Source organism: Somniosus microcephalus, chromosome 4, assembly GCF_052327205.1.
Source record: "Somniosus microcephalus isolate GS21.2 chromosome 4, FLI_Smic_1.0, whole genome shotgun sequence".
NCBI lineage: Eukaryota > Metazoa > Chordata > Chondrichthyes > Squaliformes > Somniosidae > Somniosus > Somniosus microcephalus.
In genome coordinates this window covers 30,735,697-30,753,890 of record NC_140990.1, presented here as the reverse complement: position 1 = coordinate 30,753,890, position 18,194 = coordinate 30,735,697, and the positions used below count along the sequence as shown (strand labels likewise).

The 18,194-nt window shown below is 48.8% G+C and overlaps 1 pseudogene; it reads left to right on the top strand.

Moving 5' to 3' along the window:
* Window positions 1-18,194, top strand: part of LOC147118536 (uncharacterized) — an 81,614-nt pseudogene that overhangs the window by 40,597 nt on the left and 22,823 nt on the right.

The window sequence follows — 18,194 nt, the reverse complement described above, 5'->3', positions numbered from 1 at the left end:
ATCTGCAAACTTAGAGATATTACATCTAGTTCCCTTGTCTAGATCATTAATATATATATTGTGAATAGCTGGGGTCCAAGGACTGACCCCACTAGTCACTGCCTGCCACTCGGAAAAAGACCCGTTTATTCCAACTCTTTGCTTTCTGTCTGCCAACTAGTTCTCTATCCAAGTGAATACCTTGCCCCCAATCCCATGTGCCATAACTTTACACGCTAATCTCTTATGCGGGACCTTATCGAAAGCCTTCTGAAAGTCCAAATACACCACATCCACTGGTTCTCCCTTATCTATTTTACCAGTTACATCCTCAAAAAATTCCAGTAGATTAGCCAAGCACGATTTACCTTTTGTAAATCCATGTGGACTTTGTCCGATCCTGTCACTGTTTTCCAAGTGCTCTGCTATTACATCTTTTATAATGGACTCTAGCATTTTCCCCACTACCGATGTCAGGCTTACCGGTCTGTAATTCCCCGTTTTCTCTCTACCACCTTTTGTGAATAGTGGGGTAACATTAGCTACCCTCCAATCCATGGGTACTGTTCCAGATTCCATTGAATGTTGGAAGATAATCAGCAATGCATCTACTATTTCTAGGGCCACTTCCTTAAGTACCCTAGGATGTAGATTATCAGGCTCTGGGGATTTATCGGCCTTCAATCCGATCAATTTACCAAACACCATTTCCCTACAAATACTGATTTCTTTCAGTTCCTCCCTTTCATCACACCCTATGTTCCCCGACATTTCTGGGAGGTTATTTGTGTCCTCCATTGTGAAGATAGAACGAAAATAAGTATTTAATTGGCCTGCCATTTCTTTGTTCCCTATTATAAATTCCCCTGATTCTGACTGCAAGGGACCTATGCTTGACTTCACCAATCTTTTTCTCTTCACATATCTATAAAAGCTTTTAGTCAGTTTTTATGTTCCTTGCAAGCTTACGCTCATATTCTATTTTCCCCTTCTTAATTAATCCCTTTGTCCTCCTTTGTTGAATCCTAAACTGCTCCCAATCCTCAGGTTTACTGTTTTTGGCCAATTTATATGTCCTCTCCTTGGATCTTATGCTATCCCTAATTTCCATTGTTAACCACGGTTGAATCACCTTTTTTGTTTTACTTTTATGCCAACTGGGATGAACAAATTCTGTAGTTCATCCATTCGGTCTTTGAATGTTTGCCATTGCCTATCCACCGTCAACCCTTTGAGTGACATTCCCCAATCAATCCTACCCAACTCGCGCCTCAGACCATCATAGTTTCCTTTATTTAAATTCAGGACCGTAGTCTCCAAGTCAACTACTTCATTCTCACACTGGGGAGAGGCCGTTCACCTGCTCCGAGTGTGGGAAAGGATTCACTCAGTTCCAACCTGCTGAATCATCAGCGCGCTCACACTGATGAGAGACCTTTTAAATGCCCAGACTGTGGGAAGTGCTATAAAAGTTCCGGGGAACTGACGTGCCATCAACGTGTTCACACTGACGAGAGACCGTTCAGGTGCTCTCACTGCGGGACTGGGGTCAAGCGATCATCTGAGCTCACTGTACACCAGCGCACCCATACTGCAAAGAGGCCATTCACCTGCTCCACATGTGGGAAGGGATTCACTCAGTCATCCACCCTGCTGAAACACCAGTGAGTTCACAAGTGACTGCAGGGGTTGGATTCTGCTGTTATTGCTGCTGCTAATCACATCCAGGACTGAACCATGTCCATTGTGACAGTTGGGGTTTGTTTCTGCTGATGTTAATAACCCCTATAACTGGGCTGGAGTTTAATATTCTGGATAGATGTCAAATAAACCAGCTTTGTTTTAAACACATTGTTGTAGATTTTTGTCTTTCCCACCTGAGTGTTTAGCATCTCCTGGTTGGAACTCAGTAAGGACAATCTGGGGGAGGATCGTATGGCGGGAACAGAACTTCTGCCTGGACACAGTCCTTCAGGGCCACACTGAGAGGGACAAACAGCACTTTGGTCTTTCTCGTCTCTCTTCACTGACAGCAAAGGCTCCGTGTGGGTTAATCTCGAGGCGTATGAGAAACGTGTCCCAGCCGCTCTCTGCCCTGGTTCAGAGCTCCTAGGCACGGAATGGAAGGCTCCTTTAGGAATGTACCCCAGTGCTTTTTTTTAATAAAATGGCCTTATTAACCTGTGTTGCTACTTTTAGTGATTTGTGTATCTGTATCCCTGGATCCTTCCGCTCCTCCAGCCCATTTAGACTCTTTGGGGGGAAAATTCGGTGGCGCCCCCTTTGAGTCGCTAGCGTCGCCAGGGCTAATTTTAGCGCCCCGAAAAAGCTAGCGCCCTGCGCATTAAATTCAGTGGTAGTGCCCCAGGCAGGAGGCGGGGTGCTACTGGAAGTGCTCCCCTCCCTCTTGCGGCGCTACCAGTAAATTTCGCGGCACTTCGTGCAACAGCGCTACGCCCGTCGGCACATAGCACCACGCCATAGCAGACCTCCCTCCCTGATTAAAGGGGAGGGGCCTAGCACTGCGCACACCGGGGCCCTGCTGGACCACCGGGGAGCGGGGCGTCGGATCAAGAGGAGCGCCGGGCTGAGCGATCGCGGCCGACACCCCAAAGAAGGGGAAGGGGGCAGGAGCTGGCAGTCTGCCAAAATAAAAAGTTGCCGCCCGACACCTGCCCTTTAAGTGGCACCGCCATGGCTGCAGGATCGACCCCTGACCCTGTTGGACATATCGTCTGGCGACAGGTCAGGGGTCACAACCCAAGGTTGCAGCCGGGGTGCTGCGCATGGCGATGACGTCATTGCCGGCGGTGCAGTGCCGCGGGGTACTACCGGCTACCGCCGCCGCTAACCTCCCGCTGAATATCGCGGGAGGCGCAAAGCAACCCAATTTCTCCCCCTTGTCCAAGTAGTGTGTGGCCTCCTTATTCTTCCCACCAAAACACACCACCTCACACTGATCTATAGTGACATTCATTTGCCAATTACGCGCCCATTCTGAAATTTATTAATGTCCTCTTGCATTTTGTCTTCCTCAGTATTAACTCTACCTCCCAATTTGGTGTTATTGACAAACTTTGAAATTGTACTTCTGATTCCCGAGTCCAAATCGTTTATGAATAACAGTGGTCCCAGCACCGATCCCTGTGGAACACCACTTCCCACCTTTTGCCAGTCTGAGTAGCTACTCCCAACCCCTACTCTCTGTTTCCTGTTTTGTAACCAGCTTGCTATCCATAAACAGTATGTAAGATCTACAAGATGACCAAGGTCAGGCCGTGTGGAGTGAAGGGCCAGGCGGCAGAATGGATGGAAAGATGGCTACAAAACATAAATCAGAGGGTTGGAGTTAAGGGAAGTTTGTTGCGATCTTTCCATCCATTCTGCTGCCTGGCCCTTGACTCCACAAGGTCTGACTGTGGTCATCTTGTAGACTGTACATACTGCAGACACAGTGCACCAGTAGTGGAGGGGATGGATATTGAGTCCTGTGGCATGGGCGCCCCTGACAGGGTTACAGACCCTTCAGCCATGGAGAGCAGAGCTCGGCAGCATTAGTCCTGTTTTGCCTCCTTTGGAGACCAGGTGTACGAGCAGAGTGAGCACAGCCTTCACAGCAACCGCAATAAAATTGTTAGTTGTGAAGGAACTTTGTGTCAGTGCACTGGACCACAAACAAAATATGTGTGCCAATTATTGTCTGACTGCGCTACTGTGATATTTTAAAGGTGCTATATAAAGGTAAGTTGTTAGTGTGATTTTGTAGTGTGTAAATGCTGCCCTTCTCACAGCCTGTAAAAGGAGTTTACAAAAGCCATCACTGTGAGTCCAGGATAGAAATTGACAAAAGTCTCTCCTGGTTCCTGGCCAAGGGGGCCACGCATGCACCCTGCTGCCCCCTGAGCCTCTCAAGATGGCGGCCGTTACCCCGGGCCTGTCACCGAGAGAAAGCCCCGTAGCTGCCGCCCCGCTCGGGGCAAACGCCCGGCCCGGAGGCTCTTGTTCGGGGCCTGAGGCCCAACCCGGGTGTTTGTGATGCGGATAATGTTGAGTGTTTTAATAATGGGGCCTGGGGCCGCACTCGGGGTGTGTGCAGCCCGCGTCCCCCCCGGGGTTTATTAACCCGCTCCCTGAGCTCTCTCGATAGCAAAATACTGCGGATGCTGGAAATCCAAAATAAGAACAGAAAACGCTGGAAAAACTCAGCAGTCCCAGGACCAGCTGCTAGTGCGCATGCTCAGGGGCAGAGTCCCAGAACCAGCTGCTAGTGCGCATGCTCAGGGGCTACACTCTGGGTAACGGTTGAAGAGTCGGAATTACCGGTGGAAAGCGAGTTTTTTCAGCTAGTCGGACGAGCGGAGAGAAACAAGAAAATAAATGACGGTAAACACAAACCTGGGAGTCCAAGGGTCCGAGAAGCGAACGGAGCAGATTCAGCCTCGCGGAACAGGTCAGACTGCCTCAGCGACACGTGACCGAGGCCCGCGGCCTCAGTGACGTCATCGCCTCCTGGACACGTGTGACCCGGGGCCACGGCCTGATTGACGGAAGCTTTCGACCAATAGGGAGCGAGCGGGGCGGGGCTGCAGGTGCGAGCCGGCGGCGGGTCCTCCAACCAATCGGGGAGCCTGAGGGGCGGGACTAGCGCCGGCTGATTGTCTGATCTCCAGTCCTTTGTTCAGGGCCCGGGGCCAGGGGAGGCTGTGGGCCTTTGTTCCCCTTATTGGACACAAGGCTCTTTGTCTCACAACACACTGGCTCAGGTTTTACTATAGGCTTTTAAAATTCATGAATAAAAGCAGATAAACCTCGTGGAACAAAATATTTAATATTTGGGAGTAAAAATACTGTTATTTTTCCTCTGTGGAATTTGTTAGTTTCAGACAATAACAACAACTTTAATGCAGTAAAATGTCCCAACGCGCTTCACGTTATAAAACAAAATTTGACACCGGGTACAAACCAAGCATATTCCCATAAGGAGGAAAGATGGGGCGTCCAAAGCTCGAGCTCCCTGGATGACAAAGGATATCGAGGTTAGAATAAAACAGAAAACGGAGGTTTACGACAAATGTCAGGTACAGAATAGTCAAAAACCAGGAGAATACAGAGAGTGCAGGGAAATTGAAAAAGGATATATGAAAGAAAGACTTGCATTTATATAGCACCTTTCACGACCACCAGACATCTCAAAGCTCTTTACAGCCAATGAAGTACTTTTGGAGTGTAATCACTGTTGTAATGTGGGAAACACGGCAGCCAATTTGCGCACAGCAAGCTCCCACAAACAGCAATGTTTTTGTTATGTTGGTTGAGGGATAAATATTGGCCAGGACACCGGGGATAACTCCCCTACTCTTCTTCAAAATAGTGCCATGGGATCTTTTACATCCACCTGAGAGAGCAGACGGGGCCTCGGTTTAAAATCTCATCAGAAAGACAGCACCTCAGACAGTGCAGCACTCCCTCAGCGCTGCACTGGAGTGTCAGCCTAATTTTATGTGCTCAAGTCCCTGGAGTGGGACTAGAACCCACAACTTTCTGACTCAGAGGCTGAGAGTGTTACCCACTTTTTTTTTATTATACTTTATTGAACATTAAGAACATTTACAACATCGTGATCATTACATTGTATGATACAAATCAATTCCACCGCCCTGCACAGCCATTCCGCCACCACATTTTAACATCAAAACCTGAAGTTTAATTTGTCACCTGTAACATATATTAACCGATTGTACTTTAAAAATTGGTTGTAAAATACTGTCCTTAAATTCCTTTCTGAATAAAACATCCACAGAGCCTTCTAATGATCTTTTAGCTTATATTTAAAATACTCTTAGATTGATTCTCCTCCCCTTAAAAAACAGAGCATTCCTTCTTTGCACAATCATGAATCTAGCCAAACTGAACATTAAATTAATTGCCACTCCGCTAGACTCTGGCAGACTCTCCTGCAATCCCCATCTCAAAATTGAGTCCCACGGGATTCCCATTCTCGCTGTTCGGTCCCCACCCAGCAAAAAAGCTTCACACAACTGTCGAACATAGTACTTAAAGTCATTTAACTGCGGACATAACACCAGTAAATGGGACAGAGTCTCATCCTGTGTCCCACACATTGGGCAAGTTGCCGCCTCCACTCATCCAATCTTGCACAAGACCGTCATGGTAAAAATCCGGTTATGAGCCAATTTGAAATCCAGTTCAATCCATTCTGGGCATTTAAAATTCGCCCACACTCCCTTCCAAATCCTGTTGAAGTCCAGCTGTGGGTATATACTCTGCCAAAACTCCTGACCAGCAGGTGTCTTGAATCTCCATTCTCTGAATACCTCATAGAAATCTCGAGTATTACAGTTGTGATGCACTATCAACAACACCAAAGACTACGAGTTGAACTTATACGAAGTAGGCTTTTATTGACTAAGAACTGGAGCATGCCTCTGCTAGTGGATCCATCCTAAGAGCTCCCGGGGGAAGGGTGGTGAGTCACCTTTATACCCGGGCTTAGGGGTGGAGCCAGGGGCGGAGACATGCCCGGACCTGTACAGAGTTAACAGTGGTTTACCACACAGACATGTACAGAGTTAGCAGTGGTTTACCACATTCACCCCTCGTTTAAAAAAAAGAGTCCGGCGGGGTGAATTGTTTCAAAAGTTCGTATACGAAAGTCTCTCCGGGGGTCTTGTCTGCTGTAATGATCTTCGTGGTGCCGGTTGCGGCGGTTCTTTGCCCGCGGCCGCTTCTCGCGTGGGACGGAGCACTGGCGTGTCGTCCTCTCGGGGTAGGGATGGCACCGGCATGTCGTCAGTTCGTGGTAGACACCCCGGTGGTGCGTTGTGGTGGTGGGTGGAGGTAGTGGATGGTGATCGATGGTGTTTCGGGTGGTACCTGAGAGTGCGAGGTCTCGAATTGAGACTGTGTCCTCCCGCCCGTCAGGATATGCCACGTAGGCGTACTGTGGGTTGGCGTGGAGGAGGTGAACCTTTTCGACCAGGGGGTCCGTCTTATGGCTCCTCACGTGTTTCCTGAGCAGGACGGGTCCCGGAGACGTCAGCCATGGCGGTAGTGATGTCCCCGAGGTGGATTTCCTGGGGAAGACGAACATCTTCTCGTGAGGGGTGGCGTTTGTGGCAGTACAGAGCAGTGATCGTATGGAGTGGAGCGCATCGGGGAGGACATCTTGCCAGCGGGAGATTGGGAGGCCCTTGGATTTTAGGGCGAGCATGGCAGTCTTCCACACCGTTGCGTTCTCCCTCTCTACCTGTCCGTTACCCCGGGGGTTGTAGCTGGTAGTCCTGCTCGTGGCTATGCCCTTCTCGAGCAGGTACTGGCGCAGCTCGTCGCTCATGAACGACGAGCCCCTGTCGCTGTGGATGTAATTGGGGAAGCCAAATATGGCGAACAGGTCGTTGAGGCACCTGATGACTGTGGCGCTGGTCATGTCCGGGCAGGGGATGGCGAAGGGGAAACGGGAGTACTCGTCAATAATATTGAAGAAGTACGTGTTGCGGTCAGAGGAGGGAAGCGGCCCCTTGAAATCGACGCTGAGATGTTCGAAAGGGCGGGTGGCTTTAATCAGATGTGCCCTGTCTGGCCTATAAAAATGCGGTTTGCATTCGGCGCAGACCTGGCAGTTCCTGGTCATGGTCCTGACCTCCTCGATGGAGTAAGGCAGGTTGCGAGCTTTAATAAAATGGAAGAACCTGGTGACCCCCGGGTGGCAGAGATCATTGTGGAGGGTCCGTAGCCTATCGACTTGTGCGTTGGCACATGTCCCACGGGATAGGGCATCTGGGGGCTCATTAAGTTTCCCGGGCCGGTATAAGATATCGTAGTTGTAGGTGGATAACTTGATCCTCCACCGCAATATCTTATCATTTTTGATTTTCCCCCTTTGTCTGTTGTTAAACATAAATGCTACTGACCGTTGGTCAGTGAGCAGGGTGAAACGTTTACCGGCCAGGTAATGCCTCCAGTGCCGTACAGCCTCCACTATCGCCTGGGCCTCCTTCTCGACTGAGGAGTGTCGAATTTCGGGGCCCTGGAGGGTCCGTGAAAAGAAGGCCACGGGTCTCCCCGCCTGGTTAAGGGTTGCGGCTAGGGCGAAGTCGGATGCATCGCTCTCCACTTGGAAAGGGATGGACCATCCACTGCGTGCATTGTGGCCTTCGCAATGTCCTCTTTTATGAGGGTGAAGGCTGCACGGGCCTCTGCTGTCAGGGGGAAGGAGGTTGACTTGATGAGGGGCCGGGCTTTGTCCGCATAGTTGGGCACCCACTGGGCGTAGTAAGAGAAGAGCCCTAGGCATCTCTTCAGGGCTTTTAGGCAGTGGGGGAGGGGTAGTTCCAGGAGGGGGCGCATTCGGTCGGGGTCGGGGCCGATGACTCCGTTTTCCACCACGCAGCCAAGAATAGCGAGGCGCGTGGTGCGGAACATACATTTTTCTCTGTTGTATGTCAGATTCAGCCGTTGGGCCGTACGGAGGAATTTTTCTAGGTTGGCGTCGTGGTCATGCCGGTCATGGCCGCAGATGGTGACATTGTCTAGATAGGGGAAGCTGGCCTGCAGCGCGTTCTGGTCAACCATCCGGTCCATCTCCCTTTGGAAGACCGAGACCCCGTTGGTGACGCCGAAGGGGACTCGGAGGAAGTGGTAGAGGCGACCGTCAGCCTCGAAGGCCGTGTACTGGCGGTCCTCAGGCCTGATGGGGAGCTGGTGGTATGCCGACTTCAGATCAATCGTCGAGAATACCCGGTATGGTGCTATCTGGTTGACCATGTCAGATATGCGGGGAAGTGGGTATGCATCTAATTGCGTGTATTGATTGATCGTCTGGCTGTAATCAATAACCAGGCACTGTTTTTCGCCGGTCTTCACTACCACCACTTGGGCTCGCCATGGGCTGGTGCTGCCCTCGATAATCCCTTCCCTCAGGAGTCTTTCTACTTCTGATTTAATAAAGCTCCTATCCCCGGCACTGTACCGCCTGCTTTTAGTAGCAATTGGCTTGCAGTCTTTGGCGAGGTTAGCGAATAACGGGGGGGGTTTGACCTTCAGGGTGGACAGGCTGCATACTTTGCGCGGCGCCGTGTTTAAATTCTGCCGGCTGCAGACTGTAAGTGGGGGCAGGGGCCCGCCATATGCCATCGTGACGCTCTCCAGATGGCACTGGAAGTCTAATCCTAGCAGTACGGGAGCGCAGAGCTGTGGCAGGACGAGGAATTTAAAATCTCTGTACTCCACGCCGTTCACTGTCAGAGTCGCTACACAGTAGCCGCCGACGTCCGGCGTATGGGACTTTGAGGCCATAAAGACCTGATGGCGTGTAGGCATAACCGATAGGGAGTAGCATCGCACCGTGTCGGGGTGGATGAAGCTCTCCGTGCTTCCGCAGTCAAAAAGGCAATTCGTGGCATGGCCATTTACCTTTACGTTCATCATGGACCTGGCTAGTTGATGGGGCCTAGATTGGTCCAGGGTGATGGAGGCCATCGTCGAGGTTGGTGGGTCGCTGTAGTATTCGCCCGCGCCGGGGGCCTGGTCCCGAAATGGTGTCCAAGATGGCGGCTCCCCCGCGGCTGGTGGTGCCCAAAATGGCGGCCCGCACGGCTCACACGTGGTTGGTGGGGTCCAAAATGGCGGCCTGCACGGTTCACATGTGGCGCTGCTGGAATTGGGGGTCGATTTTGCCCTGCACACTGTCGCGTAGTGGCCTTTCTTGCCGCATTTGGAGCAGGTCGCGTCCTTTGCTGGGCATTGCTGTCTGGGGTGCTTGGCCTGGCCGCAGAAGTAGCATTTCTGGCCTCTGGTCATTGCAGCTGTAGTTGGGCTGCTGGCGGCTTGTGGCCTTACCGGGTCCCAAGATGGCTGCTCCCGTGACATCCACGTGGCCATCCGGTCAGGGGGGTAGGCGTCCATGTTCTGGAGGGCCACGTCTAACGAGTTAGCGAGGGCCACCGTCTTCTGCAGGTCGAGCCCCCTCTGTTCCAGCAGCCTCTGCCGAGTATAGTTGGACCTGATGCCGGCTACGTAGGCATCTCGGATCAGGTCTTCCGTGCATTCCTTGGCCATCACCGCTTTGCAATTACAGGCCCGGCCGAGGACTCTCAGTGCCAGTAAATATTCGGCGCCCGATTCCCCGGGGCGCTGTTTTTGGGTAGCCAGGAGGTGTCTGGCGTAGACCTCGTTAACAGGCCTCACGTATTGTTCCTTTAGCGTCGCGATGGTGGCCGCGTAAGTTGTGGCGTCTCGGATGATCGAGTAGACTCGGTGGCTCACCCGTGAGTTCAAGAAAAGCCGTTTCACGTCATCTGTAGTGACGGTAGTGCTGGAGGCCTCCAGGAAGGCTTCGAAACAGCTCAGCCAGTGTTCAAAGTTATTGGCTGCATCTGCTGCTTGAGGATCCAGGTCTAAACGTTCCGGCTTCAAGATTTGCTCCATGTCGAAAATTTAGTCAATAAAATTGATGCACTATCAACAACACCAAAGACTATGGCCTAGAAATTCAGTTGCGTTTGCGCCCAATTAGGGGCGAAAGAGTGGGTTGCGCCGGAAGTTGCGTCGCGCCCGAAATTAGGTGGGCCCTAACATCGGCGTTAGCCGGTAGCGCTGCGCCGGCACCGATGACGTCATCGGTGTGCGCAGTGCCCCGCTACCGCCCGAAACCACGCCGATCCCCATCTTCAGTAGCGGCCGCCTCTTCCGTGGTGGGCACTAACAACATCGGGAGACCGGGTCCTTACTGCAGCCTTAGCGGCGCAAGTTAAGGTGGAGGTGCGGGGCGGCCGCTTTTTCGGCGGCCGCCTGCCCGCACCTCCTTCCCCGGCCTCCTCCACCCCCCCCCCGCGGCATTGCCGGCTGGTTTCCGTGGAGCCCGGCACTTCTCCGTTGTGCCGGGCTCTTTTGCCGGCACTTGCAATCGGGGCTCCGGCCGTTGCAGGCACCTCCCCCTTAAGAGAAGGGGGAGGCCTGCAGTACAGCAGCCTGCCGCACCGCATCGGGTGGCGTAGCGGGACCGGGAGCGCTGAAATTCACTTTCAGCGCCCCAAGCGGGGCGGACACACCCTGTACCAGCGCCCGGTTCCGCTTTGGGGCGCTGAAAGTGAATATGGGGCGGGCACAACTGGCTCCGCGGCGGGCGCAAAATTTTCGGCACAAACATGCTGGCAGGGCTATGCCCAATTTCTAGGCCTATGAGTTGAACTTATACGAAGTAGGCTTTTATTGACTAAGAACTGGAGCATGCCTCTGCTAGTGGATCCATCCTAAGAGCTCCCCGGGGAAGGGTGGTGAGGCACCTTTATACCCGGGCTTAGGGGTGGAGCCAGGGGCGGAGACATGCCCGGACCTGTACAGAGATAACAGTGGTTTACCACACAGACATGTACAGAGTTAGCAGTGGTTTACCACAAGTTGTCAAATTGGACCAACTCTCCCCCTTTCTCCAGTACAAAGCTTGGAAAAGCAGGACGCATTTTACTTCCTTTGGAGATTTCCGCATTTATTTCTTCCATCCAATCCTGTGGCATTGCCCTCACAATCTTCTCATACATGATTCCTATTGCTTTTCCTTCTAACTCCTGATCCTCCTCCCACACCATGTCCCTCACTATCGCTTCCGGCAACCAACCTGGAATCACCTCGTATAATACATCTTTCACAGATATAATCCCAGCTTTTATAAAAGCTTGATTAAATAAAACCTCTCCTTCGATGTTGACCCACCTGCTCAAAAATAAGGGCTGTTCTAAAATTCCTCAGCCCCCTTGGGCATAAACTGCACACTTTTTAAAAATTGAGCCCAAGTCTCTACAACCCCCTTATAAAACCTAGGGAGAAGTTTACGAATTTCAAAAACATATTATTTTATTCCATATACAATATCCCCTGCCCTCCTATCCCACTTCGTTTTAAAAAATGCTCAAAACAACTCTTCCAAAAACTTGTATTTGACTTCTGAAGAAATCTCTTCACCCATTTGATTCTAAAGGATTTTTTCTTCAAATCAATATCTGGGAAATTGAGTCCTCCCTGATTTCTCCGTCCAATGATGGTATTGTAAGCCACCAAGGCTGGTTTCCCTTCCCATAAAAACCTCACACAAGCCTCTTGGATGGACTTTTCTGCCCACTCAGGAATATCCTCTACCGTCTATAAGTACCATAGCTTAGATAGTAGGAGAGCAGAAACCACTGTCGCTCTTCCTTGCACTTTCAACCACCTTCTTTCCCATCTTCCTAAAATCTTTTAAATTTTCATAACCTTCGGTTCCCAATTTAATCGATCCACTTCTTCCCTGTCTGTCTTGCACCCCATATGCACCCCCAGAACTTCCAAAACCTCCACCACCTTAAAGGGACATTCCCCCAACCATTCCCCCTACCCCTCCCTGCAACCAGGCATTGGGACTTACTATAATTCACTCTGGCACCTGAAGCTCTACAATATTCCTCCACTACCCCCATAGCATTCCTCACTGACTCTCCATTTCTCAATGTTAAGGTTGTGTCATCTGCATATTGGTGTATCACCGACACCAGCCCAGAACTGGGTACCACAATCCCAACTACACCTTGTTTCTTTCGCATCATGTAACCTAATGGTTCTGCTACCAATGTGTACAGCAGTGGGGACAGGGGACAACCCTGTCTCACTGATCTCTGTATCAGAAAATACTTAGATAAAAAACCATTACATTTAACACAGCTAAATATGTTTGAATAAAAAATCCTTATCAACTGAATAAAATTTTCCTTGAACCCAAATGCTTCCAAAACCTTCAATAAAAACTCATGAGAGACCCTATCAAAGGCTTTCTCTTGATCTATCTTTAATACATAACCCTCCCTCCTACTCTCTTCCATGAGCTCTATCGCATCTCAGATTGAGACCAGAGTCTGCGATGTCCCGGCCTATGGCGCCATAGGACTGAGAGGGCCAAACTATCTGCGGTAACACCTCCTTCAAACGATTTGCCATAACCCTCGCCAAGATCTTATCATCCACATTTAATACTGTGATGGGCCTCCAACTCTTCAGATCCCATCTATCTTCTTTATTTTTATAAGCTAAGCTTATGATACCTCTTCTCATAGATGGGGCCAGGCTTCCCTCAATTTTAATTTCCTTAAAAACTTCTAAGAGCAATGGACTTAAAATCTCAAAAAATTCCTCATAAAATTCTACACTTAGTCCATTGGACCCTGGGCTTTCCCCCCCGCCCCTTCATTCCACTTATTGCTATTTTTATTTCTGCTAATCCTACTTCTTTATCAGACATGCTTCTCTCATCCTCCTTTAAACCCTTTTCAATAAAAGCAGTAACCTTCTCCATCTCCAAATTGGAAATGTCTTCTTTTGTATATAGCTCTTGATAAAAGCTGCTAGCTGCCTCCAAAATCTCCTCACTTTCATGAATGATCTTCTCCCCAACCTTCAACTCTTCAATTAACGATAATCTCTGTCGCAGCGTCTCTTGCTCTAGAAAATACCTAGTGCATCTTTCACCCTCCAATGCATCTCTAGCCTTTGCACGGAGAATGGGCCATAAGAAACATAAGAAATAGGAGCAGGAGTAGGCCAATCGGCCCCTCGAGCCTGCTCCACCATTCAATAAGATCATGGCTGATCTGATCCTAACCTCAAATCTTCTATCACTCTGCATCCACCCGAACCCATGTGATCTCCCAGGAGAGGCGAAAAACCAGATAAAAGACCCCATGGCCAATTTGGGAGAAACAAATCTGGGAAATTCCTCTCCGACCCATCTAGGCGATTGAAATTCTTCCAGGAGATCACTCTGTCCCTATATTTTCTACAGTACTTACCTTCTGTAAAGGCGATCTCCACCCCAGCCAGGAACAGGATTAAAACAATCTCCTGAAATCTAACACAGAATTAGAACACAGTAGGAGCAGAACCAGGCTACACGGCCCCTGGGCCCACTCCACTACCCACAGGGCCATGACCATTCCGAACCTAGACTCATGTCCAATTTCCTGCCCGCTCCCCGTAACCCTTAATTCCCTTTACCTCTAGGAAACTATCTATTTCTGTTTTAAATTTATTTAATGATGTAGCTTCCACAGCTTTCTGGGGCAGCAAATTCCACAAACCTACCACCCTCTGAGTGAAGAAGTTTCTCCTCATCTCAGTTTTGAAAGAGCAGCCCCTTATTTTAAGATTATGCCCCCTAGTTCTAGTTTCACCCTTCATTGGGAACATCCTCACCGCATCCACCCGATCAAGCCCCTTCACAATCTTATATGTTTCAATAAGATCGCCTCTCATTCTTCTGAATTCCAATGAGTAGAGTCCCAATCTACTCAACCTCTCCTCATATGACCACCCCCTCATCCCCGGGATTAACCGAGTGAACCTTCTTTGTACTGACTTGAGAGCAAGTATGTCTTTTCTTAAGTATGGACACCAAAACTGTATGCAGTATTCCAGGATCGGTCTCACCAATACCTTGTACAACTGCAGCAATACCTCCCTGTTTTTATATTCCATCCCCCTAGCAATAAAAACCAACATTCCATTGGCCTTCTTGATCACTTGCTGCACCTGCATACTAACTTTTTGAGTTTCGTGCACCAGGACCCCCAGATCCCTTTGTACTACAGTACTTTCCAGTTTCTTGCCATTAAGATAATAACTTGCTCTATGATTTTTCCTGCCAAAGTGCATAACCTCACACTTTCCAGTATTGTATTCCATCTGCCAAATCTCTGCCCACTTACTTAGCCTGTCTATGTCCCTTTGCAGGTTTTTTATGTCCTCCTCACTCACTACTTTCCGTCCCATCTTTGTATCATCTGCAAACTTTGATATGTTACACTCGGTCCCCTCCTCCAAATCGTTAACATAGATTGTAAAGAGTTGGGGACCCAGCACTGACCCCTGCGGAACACCACTAGTTACTGGTTGCCAATCTGAGAACGAACCATTTATCCCAACTCTCTGCTTTCTGTTAGAGAGCCAATCCTCCACCCACGCCAGAATATTACCCCCAATCCCGTGATTTTTTATCTTAAGCAATAATCTTTTGTGTGGCACCTTGTCAAATGCCTTTTGGAAGTCGAAATACACTACGTCCACTGGTTCCCCTTTATCCACCCTGTATGTTACTTCCTCAAAGAACTCAAGCAAATTTGTCAAACATGACTTCCCCTTCATGAAACCATGCTGAGTTTGTCCTATTAAATTATGTTTATCCAAATGTCCCGTTACTGTCTCCTTAATAATGGACTCTAACATTGTACCAACCACAGATGTTAGGCTAACAGGTCTATAGTTTCCAGCCTTCTGCCTACTACCCTTTTTAAATAAGGGTGTTACATTAGCAGTTTTCCAATCTGCCGGGACCTTTGCTAAGTCCAGGGAGTTTTGGAAAACTATTACCAATGCATCCACAATCCCTACCGCCACTTCCCTCAAGACCCTAGGATGCAAGCCATCAGGTCCAGGGGACTTATCCGCCTTGAGTCCCATTATTTTACCAAGTACCACTTCCTTAGTGATTTTAATCGTATTTATTTCCTCCCCCGCTAGAGCCCCCTGTTTTTCCAGTGTTGGGATATTCTTAGTGTCCTCTACTGTAAAGACTGATACAAAATAATTGTTCAGTATTTTTGCCATCTCCATGTTTCCCACCATTAATTTCCCGGTCTCATCCTCTAAGGGTCCAACATTTACTTCAGCCACCCTTTTTCTTTTTATATAACTATAGAAACTTCATAATCTATCTTCCCTTTCTTAATCAATCTTTGAGTTATTTTTTGCTGTCTTTTAAAGACTTCCCAATCTTCCATCCTCCCACTAGATTTGGCTACCTTATATGCCCTTGTTTTTAGTCGGATACTATCCTTAATTACTTTACTTAGCCACGGATGGCTATCTTTTCTTTTACACCCTTTTTTCCTCAGTAGAATATATATTATTTGGAAGTTGTAAAATAACTCCTTAAATGTACACCACTGATCATGTACCGTCTTACCCTTTAATATATTTTCCCAGTCCACTCTCATCAATTCCGCTCTCATACCTTCATAGTCTCCTTTATTCAAGCTCAGCACGCTTGTTTGAGATCCAACCTTCTCACCCTCTAATTGAATATGGAATTCAACCATGTTATGGTCACTCATTCCAAGGGGATCCTTTACTAGGACATTGTTAATTAATCCTGTCTCATTACACAGGACCAAATCTAAGGTTGCTTGCCCCCTGGTTGGTTCAGTTACATACTGCTCAAGAAACCCATCCCTAATACACTCAATGAACTCATCCTCAAGGCTGCTCTGCCCAATTTGATTTGTCCAGTTAATATGATAATTAAAATCCCCCATAATTATAGCTGTTCCCTTATTACAAGCCTGAACTATTTTCTGATTAATACTCCGTCCAACAGAGTTGCAACTGTTCGGAGGCCTATAGACTACACCCACTAGTGTTTTTTTTCCCTTATTATTCCTTATCTCCACCCAAACTGTTTCACTATCCTGCTCCTTTGACCCAATATAATTTCTCTGTATTATAGTGATTCCTTCCTTTATTAATATAGCCACCCCACCTCCTCTCCCTTCCTGCCTGTCCTTCCTGATTGTTAAATAACCTGGTATGTTTAATTCCCAGTCATGGTCACCCTGCAGCCATGTTTCTGTAATGGCCACAAGATCGTACCCATATGTCATTATTTGTGCCGTTAACTCATTCATTTTGTTACGAATGCTACGTGCATTCAGAAAAAGAACTTTCAAATATGTTTTGTAACACTTAGTTCCTGTTTTTTCCCTTTTTAGTACTTTACTTTTTACTCCATACCTTCTGTCCCTTCCTGACACGTTCTGCTTTTTAATTCCCTCACTGCTACCTATGTCTATGACCTTCGCTGTTGTCATTTCTATTATTTGCTGTCTAGAAACCTCCCCCCCACTAATTAGTTTAAAGCCCTCTCTACATCCCTAGTTATATGATTCGCCAGGACTCTAGTCCCAGCACTGGCCAAGTGGAGTCCGTCCCAACGGAACAGCTCCCTCCTGTCCCAGTACAGGTGCCAGTGTCCCAAGAAGCAAAACCCATTTCTCCCACACCAGTCTTTGAGCCACGCATTTAACTCTCTAATTTTATTTATCCTAGCCAAATTCGTTCGTGGCTCAGGTAATAACCCAGAGATTATTACCCTTGAGGTTCTGTTTTTTAATTTGACCCCTAGCTGCTCATACTCCTTTAACAGAACCGTCTTCCTTGTCCTATCTACGTCATTTGTACCAACATAGACCACGACAACTGGATCCTCCCCCTCCCACTCCAAGTTTCTTTCCAGCCCAGAAGAGATGTCCTTAACCCTGGCACCGGGCAGGCAACACAGCCTTCAGGACTCCCGCTCTTGACTGCAGAGAACCCTATCTATCCCCCTAATGATACTATCCCCTACCACTACAACATTTCTTTTTACTCCCTCCACTTGAATGGCCCCCTGTACCACGGTGCTGTGGCCAGGTTGCTCATCCTCCCTGCAGTCCCCGCTCCCGCCCTCACAGGGAGTAAGAACCTCGATCCTGCTGGACAAGAGCAAGGGCTGCGTCTCCTTCAACACTACATCCTGGATCCCTGTACCTTCCTCCCTCATAGTCACACCGTCCTGTCCCTGACCATGGACTACATCTGCAGTAATTAACTTCATAGGTGTGACCATCTCCTGAAACAGAGTGTCCAGGAAGTTCTCCCCCTCCCTGATGTGTCGCAGTGTCTGAAGCTCGGTCTCAAGCTCCATAACATGGAACTTGAGTTCCTCTAGCAGCAAACACTTGTCGCAGATGTAATCACCGTGAGCCTCAATGGGGTCCACCGGCTCCCACACCTCGCAACAGTAACACTATAATTAATTAAATTTCTTATTAGTTACGAAGACACTGCCCGGATATAGATGATAACATCACACCACTATTCAATAGGACTTACCAACTTAAAGGTATAAAAAAGAGAAGGAAGAAAACCAACCAACCAGTTGATCACCAACCTCCTCCTTGAATACTGTCTGTGGGACCTGTTTGGTTGACTCATCTCGCTGCTCTGCCTCCACAGTGTTGTCCAAGCCTGGGATTGGGGAACAAAACAGAGCAAAAAACACACCCTCACCTCCCACTTGCCTGAACTCTCCCACTTACCAAAACTCCAGGAGCACTCAATGCACAAAGCACTCTGTGCAC